At 43.0% G+C, this 21,668-nt stretch overlaps 1 protein-coding gene across 7 annotated transcripts in view; it reads right to left on the bottom strand.

The window, feature by feature from the left end:
- Positions 1-19,956, bottom strand: part of SYTL2 (synaptotagmin like 2) — an 84,153-nt gene extending 64,197 nt beyond the window's left edge. For 3 of the 7 annotated variants that reach the window (XM_070749567.1, XM_070749565.1, XM_070749562.1), the window contains exon 1: positions 19,709-19,956. The gene's annotated coding sequence lies outside the window, so the exon portion shown is untranslated. Of the gene's footprint in view, positions 1-19,682 lie in introns of all 7 variants that reach the window. The other 4 variants (XM_070749564.1, XM_070749561.1, XM_070749566.1 and 1 more) reach the window with 4 other exon arrangements.
- Positions 19,957-21,668: the final 1,712 nt, after the last annotated feature.

Here is a 21,668-nt window from a genome sequence, read left to right on the forward strand (position 1 = left end):
GCTCTCGCAGCTGTATTCTGCATGATCTGAAGTTTCCGAACACTTTTCAAAGGTAGCCCCATGTAGAGAGTGTTACAGTAGTCGAGCCTTACCCGTAGACTATCCACCCTTAGACTATCCATGATTGACCTCTCCAGATTCCTAAGAAGTCAGTAAGGGGCATGCATAAGTGCACTAGAGTGCCTTCCATCCCATGTCCTATTTCTCCGATATCTCATATATCTTCTATTCCTACATCTTTTCTGCTGTTCTCTGATAGATATATTTTATTCCTATATTTTCTCTTCTCTTCTTTCTTTAATACATTTTACACAAATATATCCTCTATTACTTCATTGTGTATTATTGTGTATTGGACAAAATAAATAAATAAATAAATGTCTGAAGCCACTACCAACTTTTTCCCATGCCTGAACTGCATAGATAAATGCGCAGGAAATTCAAAGTATCCTTGATCAAGAAGCAATTCTGGCATGTTTCTAAATAAACCAGCATTAATCTTCTGATTCTCTTCTCTCAGTTTCCTCCTAGTTACCTATCTAAAAGCAAAGAAGGACTAAGCAATAAAGATAACGCCACCAACAGCCCAGGAAAAGTTTCATTCGATAAACCTTATCACGGGCAGCCCTGGCTAAACTGTTAACTCAAGCTGATCTTTGATGAGATTATCTGTCCAACTTATTTGTCACGTGGGTGTTTAATAAATGGGATTAAGACTTGGTGCAAACAGTAAATGTTACTTTGAATACTACTGGTTCGCTGTTTGTATCTGCAAGACATCTGCAAGCCTCATAAATGACTCAGTTGCTTGTTTTGAGCAAGTAGTCTTCGGAGTGGGATGGCACACAAGTCTAACAAATTATTATTATTATTATTATTATTATTATTATTATTATTATTATTATTATTATTTCAGTACAACACAGCAAACGAGATCACTATGCTGGATTTCATATTTCATCACCAGTCGGGCGCTTCCCAAGCACCTAGGACTGCGTGATGTAGCGGCAAATTATGTTTGCCGATCCTAGTAAAGCAGCCTTTTGCAATTGACAGATGGAGATTTTGTCAATTCCGATGGTTTTCAAATGTCCGCTGAGATCCTTTGGTACTGCGCCCAGCGTGCCAAGTACCACTGGGACCACTTTCACGGGCTTATGCCAGAATCGTTGCAGCTCGATTTTTAGATCTTCGTATTTCACTCATTTCTCTAGCTGCTTCTCCTCAATTCTGCTGTCCCCTGGGATTGCGATGTCGATGATCCATACTTTCTTTTTCTCCACGATCACAATGTCTGGTGTGTTATGCTTCAGAATTCGGTCAGTCTGAAGTCGGAAGTCCCACAGTAGTTTTGCTTGCTCATTTTCGACCACTTTTTCGGGCTTATGATCCCACCAGTTCTTTGCCACTGGTAAATGGTAGTTCCGGCACAAGTTCCAGTGGATCATCTGTGCCACAGCATCGTGTCTATGCTTGTAGTCAGTCTGTGCGATCTTTTTGCAGCAGCTGAGTATGTGATCGATTGTTTCATCTGTTTCTTTACAGAATCTGGACTTCAGAATGTCTGTGGACTTTTCAATTCTGGCTTTAACAGCATTCGTTCTACTGGCCTGTTCTTGTGCCACCAGTATTAGTCCTTCTGTCTCCTTTTTGAGTGTTCCACTTGTAAGCCATGACCAGGTCTTTTCTTTATCCACTTTTTTTTAAACAATCAGGATTGGGAAGCAAGGAAGCTGACTTCACAACCTTTGACAAGTTTACTACCAGTTCCATAGAATCTGTTGCAATGTCCCAGGATAATGTGATTCCCATTTTGCAACCTTCTAATCCAGTGGTTCTCTACCTGGGGTTCGGGACCCCTTTGAGGATCGAACGACCGTTTCACAGCGGTCACCAAAACCGTGGGAAAAGACAAATCTTCCATGGTGTTAGGAACTAAAGCTTCTATTCTGGCGCCTTGGAACTTATTTTTACAATCCGACCAATCAGGCGTTTACAGTGGGGGTGTCCCTCTGACCTTCCTGCCAATCAGGTTAAAGCTCTGTTGGGAGAATTGGCGCTAGACTTATGGTTGGGGGTCACCACAACATGAGAAACGGTATTAAGGGGTCGCAGCATTAGAAAGCTTAAGCGAAGTCAGTGGGGAAGCCAACTTCACTTAACAACCAGGTTAGTAACTTATCAAGGGCAGTGATTCACTGAACAACTGTGGCAAGAAAGGTCGTAAGATCGGCCAAAGCTCACTTAACAAACAATTCACTTAACAACAAAAATTTTGGGCTCATTTGTGGTCATTAAGTCGAGGACCCCCTGTATAGTAAATGTATACTTTTTTTGATAAGAAAGTTCATTTCTCTCCAAGATTCAGGTCTGATAATACAGTGTTCCCTTGATTTTCGCGGGTTCGAACTTTGAGAAAAGTCTATACCACGGTTTTTCAAAAATATTAATTAAAAAATACTTTGCGTTTCCCCCCCCCTATACCACGGTTTTTCCTACCCGATGACGTCATATGTCATCACCAAACTTTCGTCCACCTTTAATAAATATTTTTTTAATAAACTTTAATAAAGAAACATGGTGAATAATAATCTAAATGGTTGCTAAGGGAATGGGAAATTGCAATTTAGGGGTTTAAAGTGTTAAGGGAAGGCTTGTGATACTTTTCATAGCCCAAAATAGTGTATTTACTTCCGCATCTCTACTTTGCGGAAATTCAACTTTCGCGGGCGGTCTCGGAACGCATCCCCCGCGAAAATCGAGGGAACACTGTAATACAGAAGTCATTAAAATAAGCAAGAGTAATTCCTTTTGGAGATTCAAGAACTTTCCATATTTCAATCCCTCGAGCAAATTTTATTTAGCTGGCTAGAGAAAGAAAGAAAAAAAGCAGCATATGACTTGTATTTGCTAATTTGATTACCTGGAAATTATACAAGTGGAAATTCCTCTTCCTATTAAGCATGAATCGTTCACACCCCATAATTTCAAGAATAAAGGTTTGCAAGCCACAACCCGTAGTATTTGCATGCTAAGCTCACTGCAGCCATAATAATTGCCCTAGGCTGGTATTTCTTCATGCAGTCAGGTTCTTGCAGTTTAAAAAAACACAATAATATGCGGTTAGTTATCTCTATTACTCAGTTTGTCATCACAGCCAGGTTAACATGAACAAATATTGCAACTAGACAGACTGTCTTAATAGAACCTAATCTTTGCCACAGATTTGCCACAAAACTTTTGCTAGACCAATTCTCGAATACAGCTCATCCATCTGGAACCCACACTGCATATCGGACATGGATACAATTGAGCGGGTCCAGAGATATTTTGCGGGAAGAATCCTCCACTCCACTGCTCGCAACACAAAACCTTATGTTACCAGATTTGAAATGTTGGGCTTAGACAACTTAGAACTGCGCCGTGTCAGATCTTATCTAAGCGTAGCACATAAAATTGTCTACTACAATGTCCTACCTGTCAATGACTACTTCAGCTTCAACTACAACAATACACGAGTACAGTAGACCCTCGCTATATCGCGCTTCACCTACTGCGGCTTCACTTCATCGCGGGTTTTCAAGAAATATTAATGAGAAAAATCATTCGCGGATCTTCGCTGGTTCGCGGGTTTCTGAGGAAGTCGATCGGCAGATTTAAACAGCCCGCGGAACTCGATCGGCAGGTTTTTCCAAAAAAAAAAATCTAAAATTGTAAATACTGTATTTAAATACTGTATCTAAAATAAATACTGTGTGGGAAGGGTTTATAAACACTTAAAACAATGAAAACTTACCAAACAATTAAAATATAAATACTTAAATAAGTACTATCAGTCGATAAATTCCCCATCGCGGATTTCACCTATCGCGGCCGGGTCTGGAATGTAACACCAGCGATAGGTGAGGTCTTACTGTACAAACTCAGGGTGTCCAGGGGGAAAGCATTTTGAAATTCCCTGATATTTCCCTGTAACTTGCAATATAATTAAGTCGCGGTCGTAGATGATGTCATACCAAACAGCTAAGCCATGGAGAAATATCGGTAGCTGAGGAAGCAAGTTGTTGCCATAACTTTGCTTGATTCTGCCAGGCACCATGATCCGTGGTTTTTTTTTTTACATGATTTTTCCCTGACTTAAATATTTTATTGCAGTTTGGCTTTCCCCCCTGATTTATTCCATTTAATAATAATAATAATTTGTTAGATTTGTATGCCGCCCCTCTCCGGAGACTTGTTTTCATTTTTTCCATGAATTCCCTGATAATTCCCTGATATTTCCCGAACTGCCGATTTCCCTGATAAAATTCCAGTGGCCGATCAGGTCCCATAGAGTTGGCCTTCTCGAGGTCCCATCAACCAGACAATATTGTCTGGCAAGATCTAGGGGAGGAGTCTTCTCTGTGGTGGCCCCGGCCCTCTGGAATCCGCTCCCTCCAGAGATTCGCACTGCCCCCACCCGCCTCGCCTTTTGCAAAAGCCTTAAGACCCATCTATGTTGCCAAGCCTGGGGCAGTTAGATCGTGCCCCCTCTTTTTTCTGACCATTAAATGTTATGTGTAGATGCAATTGAGTTAGTTGACTCTTTTTTTAAAATGTAAGGGGATTTTAACTTAAGAGTTTTTAACTATTAGATTGTACACGTTATTGTATTGTATTTTGTGAGCCGCCCCGAGTCCTCGGAGAAGGGCGGCATACAAGACTAATAAATATTAATAATAATAATAATAATAATAATAATAATAATAATAATAATAATAATTCCATTTCCCAGGTTTGCTGGACACCCTGACAATAGATACAAACTTAAGGTAAACCAAACCAAACTTGATGGCAGAAAATACAATTTCAGCAACAGAGTGGTCAATGCCTGGAGAATCCTCTTGATTCGGGCATGCGCGCATGTGCCTGTGCACACATAATTATTAATAATAATTTATTAGATTTGTATGCCACTCCTCTCCGAGGACTCAGCCCAACACCCTTGTGTGATTTTGCTTCTGTGCATGCACAGGAAGCAAAAACACACCAAAATCTCACAAAGGGACACTCACGCATGCGCAATTTCAGTGATTTTGTGCTTCTACGCATGATTTTTTAAATCTTTGGGGCTTCAGAAAGGCCTGTGGGCATGCTTGGGGGTCGCACACATGCATGGAGGGATGAGCATGTGAACCACATGCTAGCATGACCACACACACCCTTTTGGCACATGAACCAAATAAGGTTTACCATCATGATCTAGAGCAGTGATGGAGAACCTATGGCATGGGTTAGCTGATTTGTGGATCGCCCAGAGGCTCTGGCAGGGTGTTTTTGGCTTCCAGAGAGCCTCCGGGGTGGTGGTGGATGTTTTTACCCTCCCCTCAACTCCAGGGAAGCCTTTGGAGCCTGGAGAGGGCGAAACAGGAACCTACTGGGCCCACCAGAAGTTGAGAAACAGGCCATTTCCGGCCTCCCGAGGGCCTCCAAGGGGCAGGGGAAGCTCTTTTCACCCTCCCCAGGCATTGAATTATGGGTGTGGGCACTTGCACATGCGCAATAGCAAGTGTGCACACTCTTTTGGCACCCGATGGAAAAAAGGTCGGCCATCTCACTGATCTAGAGTCTCAACACCTTTTTATATGATGGTAACCAAAGCTGGTTGCAGTATTCCAAGTGTGGTACTGTATTACCAAGGCCTTCTAAAATGATACCAATCTCGATTCTATGCTACACATAAAACGCTTGATTCTGTGCTTCAAATATATTCTCCCCCCCCTCCCCCCGGGTTTAGAGTAAAGATCTACTCACTGAACACAAAATGTGAAAAGCAGTATAGAGTATTGAGTTCAACTTGAATGAAAGTCCTACTGGAGCCCACAGGAGATGGTCAATCTTCATCATTCATATACAGGGATCGGAACTTTCATTGTTAGCCATCAAGTGGTCATAAAGCCTGCTGCTGCATAGCAACGGCAGTTCCAACAATCCAGAGTTACTGTTGTTACATAAATACATTATAGTCATTTGAATTCAAGTACATCACTTGATTAGGACTGTTGAGTTCCTGCTGGCTTCCCCATTGACTTTGCTTGTGGAAACTAGCAGGAAAGATCACCAGTTGGTTATCTATCTATCTATCTATCTATCTATCTATCTATCTATCTATCTATCTATCTATCTATCTATCTATCTATCTACCTACTTACTTACCTACCTACCTACCTACCTACCTAATTATGTAATCATCTATCTAATCTATCTGTCTGTCTGTCTGTCTGTCTGTATGTATGTATGTATGTATGCATGTATGTATATATATGTTTTCGTAGATTTTCACGGGTACAGGTATGATGGTCTTGGTATATTCGGGTTTCTTCCTACATGGGAAGAAACCCGAATATACCAAGACCATTATGTATATGTGTGTGTTTTCGTAGATTTTCATGGGTATATGTATGTAGATATATGTCACATGTTTTTTGCTGAATTTGAAAATTAAGGGAGACTAGGATAGATCTATTTCGGCCTTATTTTGGCCTCATCAGCTAGCCATACCCACTGGGACTTGAATCTATCTAATCCATCCATCCATCCATCCATCCATCCATCCATCCATCCATCCATCCATCCATCTATCTATCTATCTATCTATCTATCTAATCATCTATCTATCTATCTAATCTATCTAATCATCTATCTATCTATCTATCTATCTATCTATCTATCTATCTATCTATCTATCTAATCTATCTAATCTATCCATCCATCCATCCATCCATCCATCCATCGAAACCCCACCTCCGGACGTCCGTGTTTTTGTGATGCTGCAATTTCGCTGAGGCTGCCGTCGCTGGGAAACCCCACCTCCAGACTTCCATTCCCAGCGAAGCACCCGTTTTTGTGCTGCTGGGATTCCCCTGCAGCATCGCAAAAACACGGAAGTCCAGAGGTGGTGTTTCCCATGGAGGGGAGCCTCAGGGGAATCCCAACAGCGCAAAAACGGGTGCTTCGCTGGCAACAGAAGTCTGGAGGCGGGGCATCCCAGTGGCGGCGGCTTGGTTTTGTAAGGTGAAAATAGTTTGGGAGAAGAGGCAAAAAACCCTTAAACCCCGGGTTTGTATCTCGAAAAGTTGGTATGACGAGGGGTTTGTAAGACGAGGTATCACTGTATATCCAAGACCACAAGGCTTGTAAATACATCCGGGTCCACCTCCTGCCGCACGAATCCCAGCGACCGGTTAGGTCCCACAGAGTCGGTCTTCTTCGGGTCCCATCAACTAAACAATGTCGTCTGGCGGAATCCAGGAGAAAAGCCTTCTCTGTGGTGGCCCCGACCCTCTGGAACCAACTCCCCCTGGAGATCAGAATTGCCCCCACCTTCCTTGCCTTTCATAAGCTCCTCAAAAACCCACCTCTGTCGTCAGGCATGGGGGAACTGAACTACCCTTTTCCCCCTAGGCCTATACAATTTATGCATGGTACGTTTGTGTGTATGTTTGGTTTTAATAAGGGCTTTTTAATTATTTTAAACATTAGATTTGTTACATGCTGTTTATTACTGTTGTTAGCCGCCCAGAGTCTACGAAGAGGGGCGGCATACAAATCTAATAAATAAATAAAATAAATAAATAAATAAATAGATAAACTCTGGGAGGAAGGAGGAGGAGGAAGGAGGAGGAGGAAGATGGGGGGGAGGCTTCATTGGGGCTGATACTTGAATTAGAAAGCTTGTCGGCTGAGATTCAAGCCCACAGCTCCTGATAAACTAGTTTTATTAGTAATACTAGAAAACCTGCAATTAGTGCAGAAAAACAACACAAGCGAACTGAAAGATTTACTCTACAGAGAGAGGGAGAAAGTTTGTGTGTGTGTTCACAGATCTCAGTCCCAGGGTGTACCCTGAACTGTTGATGTCAGGGTGCTGCCTTGGACCTGGCCTTACCCTAACATTCATTATGGGTTATATATATTACACTAACTAAACTGTCATCTGGATCACCTTGTTTCATCTTCATCCTTTCACTCTCCATATTTATTGTATTGATTTGTTTTGTCAAGTGCGTATTGGTAGTATACAAAGATATAACAATGTTTATATACATGATACTAGTAAAATAGAAACCATTAGGACAGGGGGCGGAAGGAGCTCTGGTGCACTTATGCACGCCCCTTACTGACCTCTTAGGAATCGGGAGAGGTCAAAAGTGGAGAGTCTAAGGGTAAAGTTTTGGGGGTTAGGTGATGATACTATAGAGTCAGGTAGTGAATTCCAGGCATCAACTACTCAGTTACTAAAGTCATATTTCCTGCAGTCGAGTTTGGAGCGGCTTACTTTAAGTTAGTATCTGTTGTATGCTCATACGTTGTTGTGGTTGAAGCTGAAGTAGCCATTGACAGGAAGGACGTTGTAGCAGATGATTTTATGGGCTATGCTTAGGTCGTGTTTAAGGCGACGTAGTTCTAAGCTTTCTAAACCTAGGATTGTAAGTCTAGTTGTATAGGGTATTCTGTTGCGAGTGGAGGGGTGAAGGGCTCGTCTAGTAAAGTATCTCTGGACATTTTCTAGAGTGTTTATGTCCGAAATGCGGTGTGGGTTCCAGACAGATGAGCTGTATTCAAGGATTGGTCTGGCGAAAGTTTTGTATGCTCTGGTTAGTAGTGTGAGATTACCAGAGCAGAAGCTATGTAGGATTGGGTTAAGAACTCTTGAAGCCTTTATGGCAATAGTTGCATAATAAAGCTCAAGACTTCAATTATAAATCTTTAGTTTAACACTGTCAAAGGAAGCCCTTTGAAGTAGCCCAGAGAAGAATCATAGTAGTCCAGTCATGAGTCCTAAAACTATTTTTAGGGTAAGCTTATGGTAACAGACTCTTGCAAGTCTGAAAACAACTCTCTTTTCTAATCTTTATTTCCCTGGGTTCATTCTAAGATACTTTCTGCAGCCCAACACTCCTTCCTCCCTTCCTTTCCCTTCCCACCTCCATCCCTTCCTTCCTTCCTTCTTTCCTATAAAGAAATATTTCAGATTCAAATTTCATTTATCAAACTATGATCTGGACAGGGAGTCATTGCTCACAGTCACTCATGCCCTCATCACCTCGAGATTCGACTACTGCAATGCTCTCTACCTTTGAAAAGTGTTCGGAAACTTCAGATTGTGCAAAATGCAGCTGCGAGAGCTATCGTGGGGCTTCTCAGATTCGCCCACGTCTCGGCAACACTCCGCGGCCTGCCCTGGCTGGCGATCAGTTTCCGGTCACAATTCAAAGTGTTGGTAATGACCTATAAAGCCCTACATGGCATCGGGCCAGAATACCTTCAGGACCGTCTTCTGCCGCACGAATCCCAACCTCCGATAAGGTCCCACAGAGTCGGCCTGCTCCAGGTCCCGTCGACTAAACAATGTCGTCTGGCGGGACCCAGGGGAAGAGCCTTCTCTGTGGTGGCCCCGGCCCTCTGCAGACAAGAGCGACAAAGATGACTAGGAGACTGGAGGCTAAAACAAATGAAGAACGGCTGCAGGAACTGGGCATGGCTAGTTTAATAAAAAGAAGGACCAGAGGAGACATGATAGCAATGTTCAAATATCTCAGGGCTTGCCACAAAGAAGGAGTCAACCTATTCTCCAAAGCACCTGAGGGTAGAACAAGAAGCAATGGGTGGAAACTAAACAAGGAGAGAAGCAACTGAGAACTAGGGAGAAATTTCCTGACAGTCAGAACAGTTAATCAGTGGAACAGCTTGCCTCCAGAAGTTGTGAATGCCCCAACGTTAGAAGTTTTAGATGTTGGATAACCGTCTGTCTGAAGTAGTCTAGGGTTTCCTGCCTAAGCAGGGGGTTGGACTAGAAGACCTCCAAGGTCTCTTTCGACTCACTGTTATTGTTATTGATGTTATTGTTATGGGATGCAACCCTAGCCAACCGTGGGGTCAGCAGCCCATTACTGCTTCTGCCTCTACAATGACCAGCAGACACGCCTGAAATGAGAGCATTTCACCCCTGAACAAAATAATCCACAGTAACCGAATTTAAACATGCCTGGGATAAACATATATCCGTTGTAAGATAAAATACAGGAAATAGTAAAAGGGCAGAGTAGATGGACCATGAGGTCTTTTTCTGCCGTCAGTCTTCTATGTTTCTATGTTTCTATAATTATTGGGAACGCATCTAAATCACACAAGAGTTTTTGTTGGTGTTGCAGTTTTCCTTTCATTATTAGAGCATGAAAAAATTAAGGTAAGCGATTTAGCATTTCTGAAGGACAAAATCGGGGTTGACTTTCATGGCAATGTTACAGGCTGAAGAATAAAAGTTTGCTGATGCTAATCATGACAGATGCTGGTCTTTTTGAGTTGGTGGTATACTCCATCACCAGCCAGGTGCATAAAACATTTTCCGCAGAAATAACCTTGCAAACAATTAAGCAATCAGTACACAAAACACAAAGGCAAGAACTGGGATTTTGGAAGGACCAGCAAATAAGGAAGCAGATGGCTCCTTATCTGCTTTCTCCAGGTCTGAACAGAGCGACCTTCCTCCCTCCCTCTCTCCTTCTTTTCCTCGCTTTCCCCTGCCTTCACTCCTTCCCTCCCTTTACCTTTCCACATCCATTTATCCATCTTCTCTTCATCTCCATCCCTCACTTCTGTCTCTCTACATCCTCGTCCTTCCCTCCCTCCATCCCTTTGCCTTTCTCCTCCTATCCCATGCACCCTCCACTTCCTTCTTTCTTTCCTTCCAACTAACCATTCATCCTCTTTTCCTTAATCTTTTTTTCTCTCTTCCTCCCTTCCTAGTTCCTTCCTTCCCTTCCTTCCTTCCTCTCTTCTTTCCTTCTTCCTTCCCTCCCTCCCTCTTTCTTTTCTTTCTTCTTCCTTTCTTTCCTTCCAACCATTCATCCTCTTTTCCTTAATCTTTTTTTCTCTCCCTCCCTCCCTTCCTACTTCCTTCCTTCTTCTTTCTTCCTTTCCTCCTTCTTTCTTCTTTCCTTCTTCCTTACTTTCCTTCCTCCTTTCTTTTTTTCTTCTTCCTTTCTTTCCTTCTAACCATTCATCCTCTTTTCCTTAATCTTTTTTTCTCTCCCTCTCTCCCTCCTTTCCTACTTCCTTCCTTCCTCTCTTCTCTCTTCCTTTCCTCTTTCTTTCTTCTTTCCTTCTTTCTTACTTCCCTCCCTCTTTCTTTCCTTCTTCCTTTCTTTCCTTCCAACTAACCATTCATCCTCTTTTCCTTAATCTTTTTTCCTCTCCCTCCCTCCCTCCCTCCCTACTTCCTTCCTTCCTTTTTTCTTTCTTTCTTCCTTTCCTTTCCTCTTTCTTCTTTCCTTCTTTCTTACTTACCTCTTTCTTTCTTTCCTTACTTCTTCCTTTCTTTTCTTCCAACCATTCATCCTCTTTTCCTGAATCTTTTTCTCTCTCCCTCCCTCCCTTCCTATTTCCTTCCTTCTTTCCTTCCTTCTTTCTTCCTTTCCTTTCCTTTCCTTTCCTCTTTCTTTCTTCTTTCCTTCTTCCTTACTTCCCTCTCTCTTTCTTTCTTTCCTACCTTCTTTCTTCCTTTCTTTTCTTCCAAAACCATTCATCCTTTTTTCCTTAATCTTTTTTCTCTGTCTCCCTCCCTTCCTACTTCCTTCCTTCCCTTTCCTTTCTTCTTCTCTCTTCCTTTCCTTTCCTCCCTCTCTTCTTTGCTTCTTCCTTCCTTCGGTCCCTCCCTCTTTCTTTCTTTTCTTCCTTCCTTTCTTTCCTTCCAGCCATTCCTCCTCTTTTACTTATTTTTTTCTCTCTCTCTCCCTCCCTTCCTACTTCCTTCCTTCTCTTTGTTTTTCCTTCCTTCTTTCTTTCCTTCCTTCCTTCCCTCTTTCTTTCTTACTTTCTTTCTTCTTCCTTTCCTTCCTTCCTTCTCTCCTTCCCTCCCTCTCCCCATCCTTTTCATGGGAAAATTCCAATATATTTTCATTACTTCGCTTGCCTCTTCTTTCAACACTCACCAAAAAAAATAATCAAATGCACCTGACCTGCCACATGTTAGGTGAGGCTACCATAACTGAGGAGAGCTGGGTGAAGTCAATCATGAATTATTGCTGAGAAGAGAAAACTCCCTAAAAGTCCTTGTCAAAATGCAGAAGGGACAAAGAAACAAAGAATCCTATTCCTGACTTGGAAGTGGCTAAATAGAAAAAGGGAAAAACTAGGAGAGACCTGCCATTAACTGTTGGAAAACCTCTCTATATGGGGCTCCCTTTGAAAAGTGTCCGGAAACTTCAGGTCGTGCAGAATGCAGCTGCGAGAGCAATCATGGGCTTTCCCAGATATATATATATACCCTTCCTTACTGGGATTCGATCTGGCAGCTTCTGCCTTGTAAGGCAGAGAATTAATAGATGAGCCACCAGACCTGATCCCTCCAGCTCTGTATATATGTATATATATATATATAGATTAGATTTGATTTGATTTGAATGCCGCCCCTCTCTGAAGACTCGGGGTGGCTAACAACAATATAAAAAGACAATGTAAACAAATCTAATATTAAAAACAATCTAAAAACCCCCAATTTAAAGAACCACTCATACATACAAGCATACCATGTATAAATTCTATAAGCCTAGGGGGAAGGGAAATTTCAGTTCCCCCATGCCTGACGACAGAGGTGGGTTTTAAGGAGCTTGCGAAAGGCAAGGAGGGTGGGGGCAACTCTGATATCTGGGGGGAGCTGGTTCCAGAGGGTCAGGGCCGCCACAGAGAAGGCTCTTCTCCTGGGTCCCGCCAAATGACATTGCTTAGTCGACGGGACCTGGAGAAGGCCAACTCTGTGGGACCTAACCGGTCGCTGGGATTCGTGCCCATGTTACACCAACACTCCGTAGTCTGCATTGGTTGCCGATCAGTTTCCGGTCACAATTCAAAGTGTTGGTTATGACCTATAAAACCCTTCATGGCACCGGACCAGATTATCTCAGGGACCGCCTTCTGCAGCACAAATCCCAGCGACCAGTTAGGTCCCACAGAGTGGGTCTTCTCCGGGTCCCGTCAACTAAACAATGTCGCTTGGCGGGACCCAGGAGAAGAGCCTTCTCTGTGGTGGCCCTGGCCCTCTGGAACCAACTCCCCCCAGAGATTAGAATTGCCCCCACCCTCCTTGCCTTTCGTAAGCTGCTTAAAACCCACCTCTGCCGCCAGGCATGGGGGAACTGAGATACTCTTTGCCCCTAGGCCTTTACAATTTTATGCATGGTATGTCTGTATGTATGTTTGGTTTTATAATAAGGATTTTTTAGTTGTTTTAGTATTGGATTGTTACATGCTGTTTTTATTACTGTTGTTAGCCACCCCGAGTCTACGGAGAGGGACGGCATACAAATCCAATAAATAAGTAAGTAAGAAAGTAAGTAAGTAAGTAAGTAAGTAAGTAAGTAAGTAAGTAAGTAAGTAAATAAATAAAACCACCTGGATTATTTCAATAAATGCAATTACCTACCTACCTACCTACCTACCTACCTACCTACCTATCTGCCTCTCCCCTCTCTCTCTCTATTTTTCTATCTATCTATCTATCTATCTATCCATCTATCTATCTATCTATCTATCTATCTATCTATCTATCTATCTATCGGATTTGTATGCCACCCTTCTCCGTAGACTCGGGGCGGCTAACAACAATGATAAAAACAGCATGTGACAATCCAATTAATAAAACAACTAAAAACCCTTATTATAAAACCAAACATACACACAGACATACCATGCATAACTTGTAATGGCCTAGGGGGAAGGAATATCTCAACTCCCCCATGCCTGGCAGTATAAATGAGTCTTGAGTAGTTTACGAAAGACAGGGAAGGTGGGGGCAGTTCTAATCTCCGGGGGGAGTTGGTTCCAGAGGGCCGGGGCCGCCACAGAGAAGGCTCTTCCTCTGGGGCCCGCCAAATGACATTGTTTAGTCGACGGGACCCGGAGAAGGCCAACTCTGTGGGACCTTATCGGTCGCTGGGATTCGTGTGGTAGCAGGCGGTTCCGGAGGTAGCCTGGTCCAAAAAGAAATACAAATAAAACCTGCTTTGGGACAGCCAGAGCAGGAGAAAACTTTCCTTTATGTCTCATTAAAGACCACAAAATGCATCCACAGGCAACAATGGCTCTAGACAAAAAAAAACAGCCCGCAAAATAACCAAATCGCCTTTTTCTTAATTTGCTGACTTGTTTTCATTGTAAAGAGGATTATAAACTTGCAACAGCTTCCTCCTTTCACCTGTAGCATTTTGCTCACTGTTTACTCACTGCTAGACAAGTTTTGCAGAGTTCTGTTTCTCTTTTCTATGCCAAGAGTGAAAACACAGAGGTTCAACCCTGAAAAGGAATTCATAAGCTACGAAATGGCCTCGGCTTAAGGTTGGTTAGAGGTAATGCTTGACACTATCAAAGTCCCCGTCATGGTTAACTGACCATGATTTACAACATTTTTCCAGAAACCTTCGCTTATATAACCAGGTTCCGGCAAAAAAAAACACCATCTCTATATAACAAACAGCAAATCGTATGAGTCCCACCAACCGGTCAGATCCCATCAATGGCCTAGGGGAAGAGCCTTCTCGGTGTGGGCTCCAGCCCTCTGGAAGTTTAAGTTTAAATCTGTTGTGTGCTCTTGTGTTGTTGTGGTTGAAGCTGAAGTAGTCGCCGACAGGCAGGACGTTGCAGCATATGATCTTGTGGGCAATGCTTAGATCTTGTTTAAGGCGTCTTAGTTCTAGGCTTTCTAGGCCCAGGATTGAAAGTCTAGTCTCGTAAGGAATTCTGTTTCAGGTGGAGGAGTGAAGGGCTCTTCTGGTGAAGTATCTTTGGACATTTTCAAGGGTGTTAATGTCTGAGATGCGATATGGGTTCCAAACAGATGAGCTGTATTCGAGGATGGGTCTGGCGAAAGTTTTGTAAGCTCTGGTAAGTAGTGTGAGATTGCCAGAGCAGAAGCTACGTAGGATTAGGTTTACAACTCTTGAAGCCTTCTTGGCTATGTTGTTGCAGTGGGCTTTGGCACTTAGATCTTTTGTTATTAGTATACCAAGGTCTTTAACTGAGTGGGGATTATCTGTGATAATTTGATTATTCAGTTCGTATTTGAAGTTCAGATTCTTCTTCCCAATGTGTAGGACAGAGCATTTGCTAGTTGAGATTTGGAGTTGCCATGTGTTAGACCACTCAGAAACAGAGTTCAGGTCCTTTTGGAGAGTAGTTGTGTTATCGGTGGTGTTGAAGAGTTTTACATCGTCGTCGAAGAGGACACAGTTGCTTGTGGTGCAATCGCCAAGGTCATTGATGTAGAGAATGAAGAGCATTGGTCCCAGTACACTACCTTAGGGAACACCGTTTTTAACTGGGATGGGGGTGGATATGGTGCTTCCTAATTTGTTCTTCCTAATTAATTTGTTCCTCATCTGCTGGCTGGGGAATTCTGGGAGTTGAAGTCCAGATATCTTCAAGTTGCCAAGGTTGGGAAACACTGGTTTAGACTTTGTCTAAAAATGTTGGCAGCAGACAGCATGAAGCCAAATAAATTATGGCGTTGCTTAAACACATTACACCCCAATCACACTGATAAGCCGCTTGGAGTTTTTTCAGTGAAAATGTGCTGAATATTGCAAACAATTGTCCCGGCGGAGAGTTGGTGGGTGCATGAAATGTTTACTTCTTCCTAGGGGGAGCATAACAGAAAATACAGTGGAATCTCTACTTAAGAACGCCTCTGCTTAAGAATTTTTCTAGATAAGAACCAGGTATTCAAGATTTTTTTTGCCTCTTCTTAAGAACCATTTTCTACTTAAGAACCCGAGCCCGGAAAAAATTCCCAGGAAATTTGAGAGTGGCACAAAGGCCCAACCAGTTTCCTGCCATTCCCCCTTTATTCCAAGCCATCTCAGGCTTTTTTGGACTGCCAGAGGAGCATTTTGGTGGCGGTTAAGGAGGCTTTGGCAGTCCAGAGCGAACGAAGCATTTCTCTTTCCCTGGGCGCTTGGAGAGGGAATAAACCTCTGCCAGCGCCCAGAGAAAAGAAACGCTCCCTTCGCTCTGGGCAGCGACTGTCCTCCTCCTCTTCTTCCTCCTCCTCCTCCCACCCAAATTCTGAGCTTTTATTTCTTTCCTAATGGGTTTGCACGCATTATTTGCTTTTACATTGATTCCCATAGGAAAAATTACTTCTACTTACAAAGTTTTCTACTTAAGAACCTGGTCACGGAACAAAGTTCTTAAGTAGAGGTACCACTGTAATTGCGAAACACTGCCATAATTGAACCTCTCCATTATGGCCATAACTCAAGGACCACTTGTAAAAGCCAACGTTTCCTCCATCAACGATATAACGGAGCTGTCCAGCATCAAAAGGGAAACTCCAGGTGGCAAAACCGATTTATAAGGGTGGCAGGTGTCCAAAACAAGGCAACTTTAAGACTTGTGGACTTCAAATTGTAACTAGCTGAGGGAATTCTGGGAGTTGAAGTCCACAAGTTGCCAAAAGTGGAGATCCTTACCTGAGGCGAAGTTCAACATCAGTCAGATCAGGAATAATCCTACCACCTCTCACAATACTAGACAACACAGTATCAACAGTAGAGACCTTCAAATTTCTAGGTTCTATCATATCTCAAGACCCAAAATGGTCACCTAACATCAAAAACATTCTTTCTGCGCCAACTCAGGAAGCTCAAACTGCCCAAGGAGCTGCTGATCCAGTTCTACAGAGGAATCACTGAGTCTGTCATCTGCACCTCTATAACTGTCTGGTTTGGTGCTGCAACCCAACAAGACCAACACAGACTTCAGAGGAGAATCAGAACTTCAGAAAAAACAATTGCTGCCAACCTGCCTTCCATTGAGGACCTGTATACTGCACAAGTCAAAAAGAGGGCGGGGAAAATATTTACTGACCCCTCGCATCCTGGACACAAATTGTTTCAACTCCTACCCTCAACACGTCGCTACAGAGCACTGCACACCAAGACAATTAGACACAAGAACAGTTTTTTTCTGAACGCCATCACTCTACTAAACAAATAATTCCCTCAACACTGTCAGACTTTCTACTAAATCTGCACTTCTATTTCTACTAGTTTTTCTCATCATTCCTATCACCCATTTCCTCCCATGTTGACTGTATGACTATAACTTGTTGCTTATATCCTAAGATTTTTATTAATATTGCTTCTTCATTGCTTATTTGACCCCTATGACAATCATTAAGTGTCGTACCACATGATTCTTGACAAATGTATATTTTATTTTATGTACACTGAGAGCATATGCACCAAGACAAATATCTTGTGTGGCCAATCACACTTGGCCAATAAAGAATTCTATTCTATTCTAACTCTTACCCTCAAAATGTCACTACAGAGCACTGCACATCAAAGAACATTTTTCCCCCAAATGCCATCACTCTGGTAAACAAATAATGAATAATGCCACTCCAAGTCCTCGGAGAGGGGCAGCATACAAATCTAATAAATAGTAATAATAATAGTAATAATGATAATAATCCAATAGAATGCCTTTCAGCCAGCCCTCCTGATCTAATGCAGATTGGATTTCTGGGAGCAGTAGATTATTTAATTATCGTTAAAGTTGTTGATAATAAATTTTGCTTGGACAAAATGTATATACAGTAATGTGACCTGCATTAATAGTCAATAATAAAAAACAACAGGACTACCAGAGAGCATAATCTTATAATTTATGATGATTGTATTTTATGAGTGTGATCATGAGTTATGACTTATTGCTTGTATGTACACTGAGAGCTTTTGCACCGGAGACAAATTCCTTGTGTATCCAATCACACTTGGTCAATAAATAATTCTATTCTATTCTATTCTATTTAGTTACTGTGGATTTACCAACCACGTCTGCTGGAAGTTTGTTCCAAGGATCTACTACTTATTTCACTGAAAGAGTAGTAGATCCTTGGAACAAACTTCCAGCAGATGTGGTTGGTAAATCCACAGTAACTGAACTTAAACATGCCTGGGATAAACATATATCCATTGTAAGATAAAATACAGGAAATAGTATAAGGGCAGACAAGATGGACCATGAGGTCTTTTTCTGCCGTCAGTCTTCTATGTTTCTATGTTTCTATTCTATTATTTGCCAGGAATCTGGGAGTTGAAGTCCAGACACCTTCAAGCTGCCGAGATTGGGAAATACTGTTTTAGAGGATCAAGTTATTTGACTCAATCAACGCTCTTAGGGTTTGACTGAGATTTTTATTAAAGAGGAGGGGGGGGGTGTTAAGGAATCCCGTCCCTCTTCATGTCCCATAAGAAAAGTGGAATATAAATCCAACAAATCGGTAATAAATTACCAGCAACCGTTCAAAAAAAAACCCAGTCCGTCCCAAAACAATTTCATAGAACTTGCACAGCAGCTTTTAAAAACCAGCAGTGTCTGCAAAAACTACGGGTATTTAGCAATAGCACTTAAGGCTCATACATATCGTTTCATACGGGACTTATATACCGCTTCTCTAAGCAGGCTTTAAGAATGAAAGCATGTACAGTGTATACATGTAGAAAATTTGTGCACCGCATCCTGTTTAAGAACCACATTCCCACTACAAGTCCTGCACAGTGTGGTTCTTTTCTGGATCCCCTGAGTTGGGTGAACTTAGCCCCGATTCAATGTAGACTTTCCCGGCAAACCATAGTTTACCGTTCACCTGGCTGCAACCCAAAGTGATCCCATCTCATACTGCAACTCCCATCGCTCTGAGTCAGTTTGACACCCAGGGAGGAAAGGAATCCTGCAAGCACCAGCTTGGGGAAGGCAGCTTGGCAGAGCAAGTTTTCCCTTCCTTCTTTCTTTCCTTCCTTCCTCTCTCTTTCATCTTTCCTTTTTTTTTTTTTCTTTCTTTCTCTCTCTCTCTCTCACTTTTTTCTTCCTTTCCTTCCCTTTCTCTCTCCATCTTTTCTTTCTCTCTCTCTCCTTCTTCCCTTATTTCCCTCTTCCTTTCCTTCCTCTCTCTATCCCTCTCTTCCTTCCTTCTTTCCCGCTTTCTTTTATTCTTTTTCTTTCTCTCTCTCTCCTCTTTCTTTCTTTTCTTTGCTTCTTCCCTTCCTTCCTTTCTTGCTTCCTTTCCCTTGCTGTCTTCATTTCATCTCTCTCGTTCTTTTTTCTTTCCTTTCTTCCTTCCTTTCCCTCTCTTCCTTTCCCTTTTTCTCTCTATCTCTTTCCTTCTTTCCCTCTTTCTTTTTCTCTCTCTCTTCTTTCTTTCCTTCTTCCCTTCCTTCCTTCATTCCCTCTCTCTTCCTTTCCTTTCTCTCTCTTTCTTCTTTTATTTTCTTCCCTCCTCCTTTCCCTCTTTCTTCTTTTTTCTCTTTTTCTTTCCTTCTTCCCTTCCTTTCTTCCTTTCTCTCTCTCTCTTCCTTTCCTTTCCTTTTTCTCTCTTCTTTCCTTCTTTCCCTCTTTCTTTTTCAATCTCTTTCTTTTCTTTCCTTCTTCCCTTCCTTCCTTCCTCTCTCTCTCTTTCTTTCCTCTCTCTCTCCCTTTCTCATTCACTCACTCTCTCACAAACACACAATGGGAAAAGCCGCCGGCGACCCTCGCCTTTTGCAGCTGGGGAAGCGGCTTGCCCTCACCGGCCATGTGGGGAGGGGGGTCCCCCCCCCACGGCCCCCTCCCTCCACCGCCTGGCCACGCCCACGGAAACCCACCTGGGCAGCGCCTCCAACGGGCTCACCTGCGCTCGGGCCGGGGCTGGGACTGCGCGCACCGAGCCGCCCCTGGCAATTGGGAAACTCGGTCGGAGTTGGGTCTCCTTTCGTGAGGGGGGGGGGAAGCTCGGCTCCACTCGGCTGGGCTCGGCGCTCCCGGCTCGGCAGCCCCACCCCTTCGCTCCCGGCCAATGGGAGAGCAGCGGAGAGCGGGAGGGAGGAGCCCCGCCGCGCCCCTCCGGGAACTCCGAGCGGAGCCTCACTTTGACGTCCCACCTGCGCCTCGTTCCTTTCGGTTTCATTGCGAGCGGCTGCTAGTGAGCCCGTCCTGGGCGAGCTTTGGAAGATTGATGGCTGTAGGGTTGGTCTTGGATTTGGGATGAGGACCGTCCTCGAATGACAGTAGGGTAGAGCAGTGTTTCCCAACCTTGGCAACGTGAAGCTCTCTGGACTTCAACTCCCAGAATTCCTCAGCCAGCGAATGCTGGCTAGTGAATTCTGGGAGTTGAAGTCCAAATAGCTTCAAGTTGCCAAGGTTGGGAAACACTAGGGTAGAGAATAGAAACCTTGTACTGTAGTGTGATACAAGATTATATGCTACAACGTCCTGCCTGCCAACAACTACCTCAGCTCAACCACAACAACACAAGAGCACACAACAGATTTAAACTTAATATTAACTGCTCCAAACTGGACTTTCAAAAATATGACTTTAGTAATCAAGTTGTCAAAGCGTGGAACTCATTACCGAACTCCGTAGTATCATCCCCTAATCCCCAACATTTTACCCTTAGACTGTCCACGGTTGACCTCTGCAGATTCCTAAGAGGTCAGTAAGGGGCGTGCATAAGTGCACTAGAGTGCCTTCCGACCCCTATCCTATTGTCTCTCCTATATCTCCTATACCTTTCTTCTATTCCTATATCTCTTCTATTTTTTCATTGATATGTTTTATTTCTATATCTTCTATTCTTTCTTAGATATCTCACATCTCAGACATCAACACTCTCGAAAACGTCCAAAGATATTTCACCAGAAGAGCCCTCCACTCCTCCACCCGAAACAATACCCTACGAAAACAGACTAACTATCCTGGATCTTGAAAGCTTAGAACTGCAGCACCTAAAACACGATTTAAGTATTGCCCACAAAATCATTAGCTGTAATGTCCTTCCGGTCAACGACTACTTCAGCTTCAACCGCAACAACTGCAACAGCTTCAAACTCAATGTTAATCGCTCCAAACTTGACTGTAAAAAATATGACTTTAACGATCGAGTCATCGAAGCGTGGAACTCATTACCGGACTCAATAGTGTCAACCCCCAACCCCCAACATTTCTCCCTCAGACTCTCCACGATTGACCTCTCCAGGTTCCTAAGAGGCCAGTAAGGGGCGTACATAAGTGCACTGATGTGCCTTTCGTCCCCTGTCCAATTGTCTTTCCTTTCCCTTTTATCATATATATTCTTTCCTTCCCACCTACTTCTCTTCCTCTTTACTTCCTATCTTTTATATATCACTTAATGTCCATTCCCTTTTATATGTATTGTATATTGGACAAAGAATAAATAAATAAATAAAATAAATAAATATATTTTTCTATGTGTATATCCTCTATAACCTTCATTAGGTATGTACTATATGTATATCCAATATAACCCTCATCGTGTAATGGACAAAATCAATAAATAAAATAAATAAATAAATATCCGTGGTTGACCTCTTCAGATTCAGGGGAGTCTCAGCGAAATTGCAGCATCGCAAAAACATGGAAGTCCTTGAAACCCCACCTCCGGACTTCCGTGTTTTTGCAATGCTGAGATTTCGCTGAGGCTCCCGTCGCTGGGAAACCCCACCTCCAGACTTCCGTTGCCAGAGAAGCGCCCGTTTTTGCACTGCTGGGATTCCCCTGCAGCATCACAAAAACATGGAAGTCCAGAGGTGGTGTTTCCCATGGAGGGGAGCCTCGGGGGAATCCCAACA

This window comes from Erythrolamprus reginae, chromosome 4 (genome assembly GCF_031021105.1).
Source record: "Erythrolamprus reginae isolate rEryReg1 chromosome 4, rEryReg1.hap1, whole genome shotgun sequence".
In the NCBI taxonomy this organism is placed as follows: domain Eukaryota; kingdom Metazoa; phylum Chordata; class Lepidosauria; order Squamata; family Dipsadidae; genus Erythrolamprus; species Erythrolamprus reginae.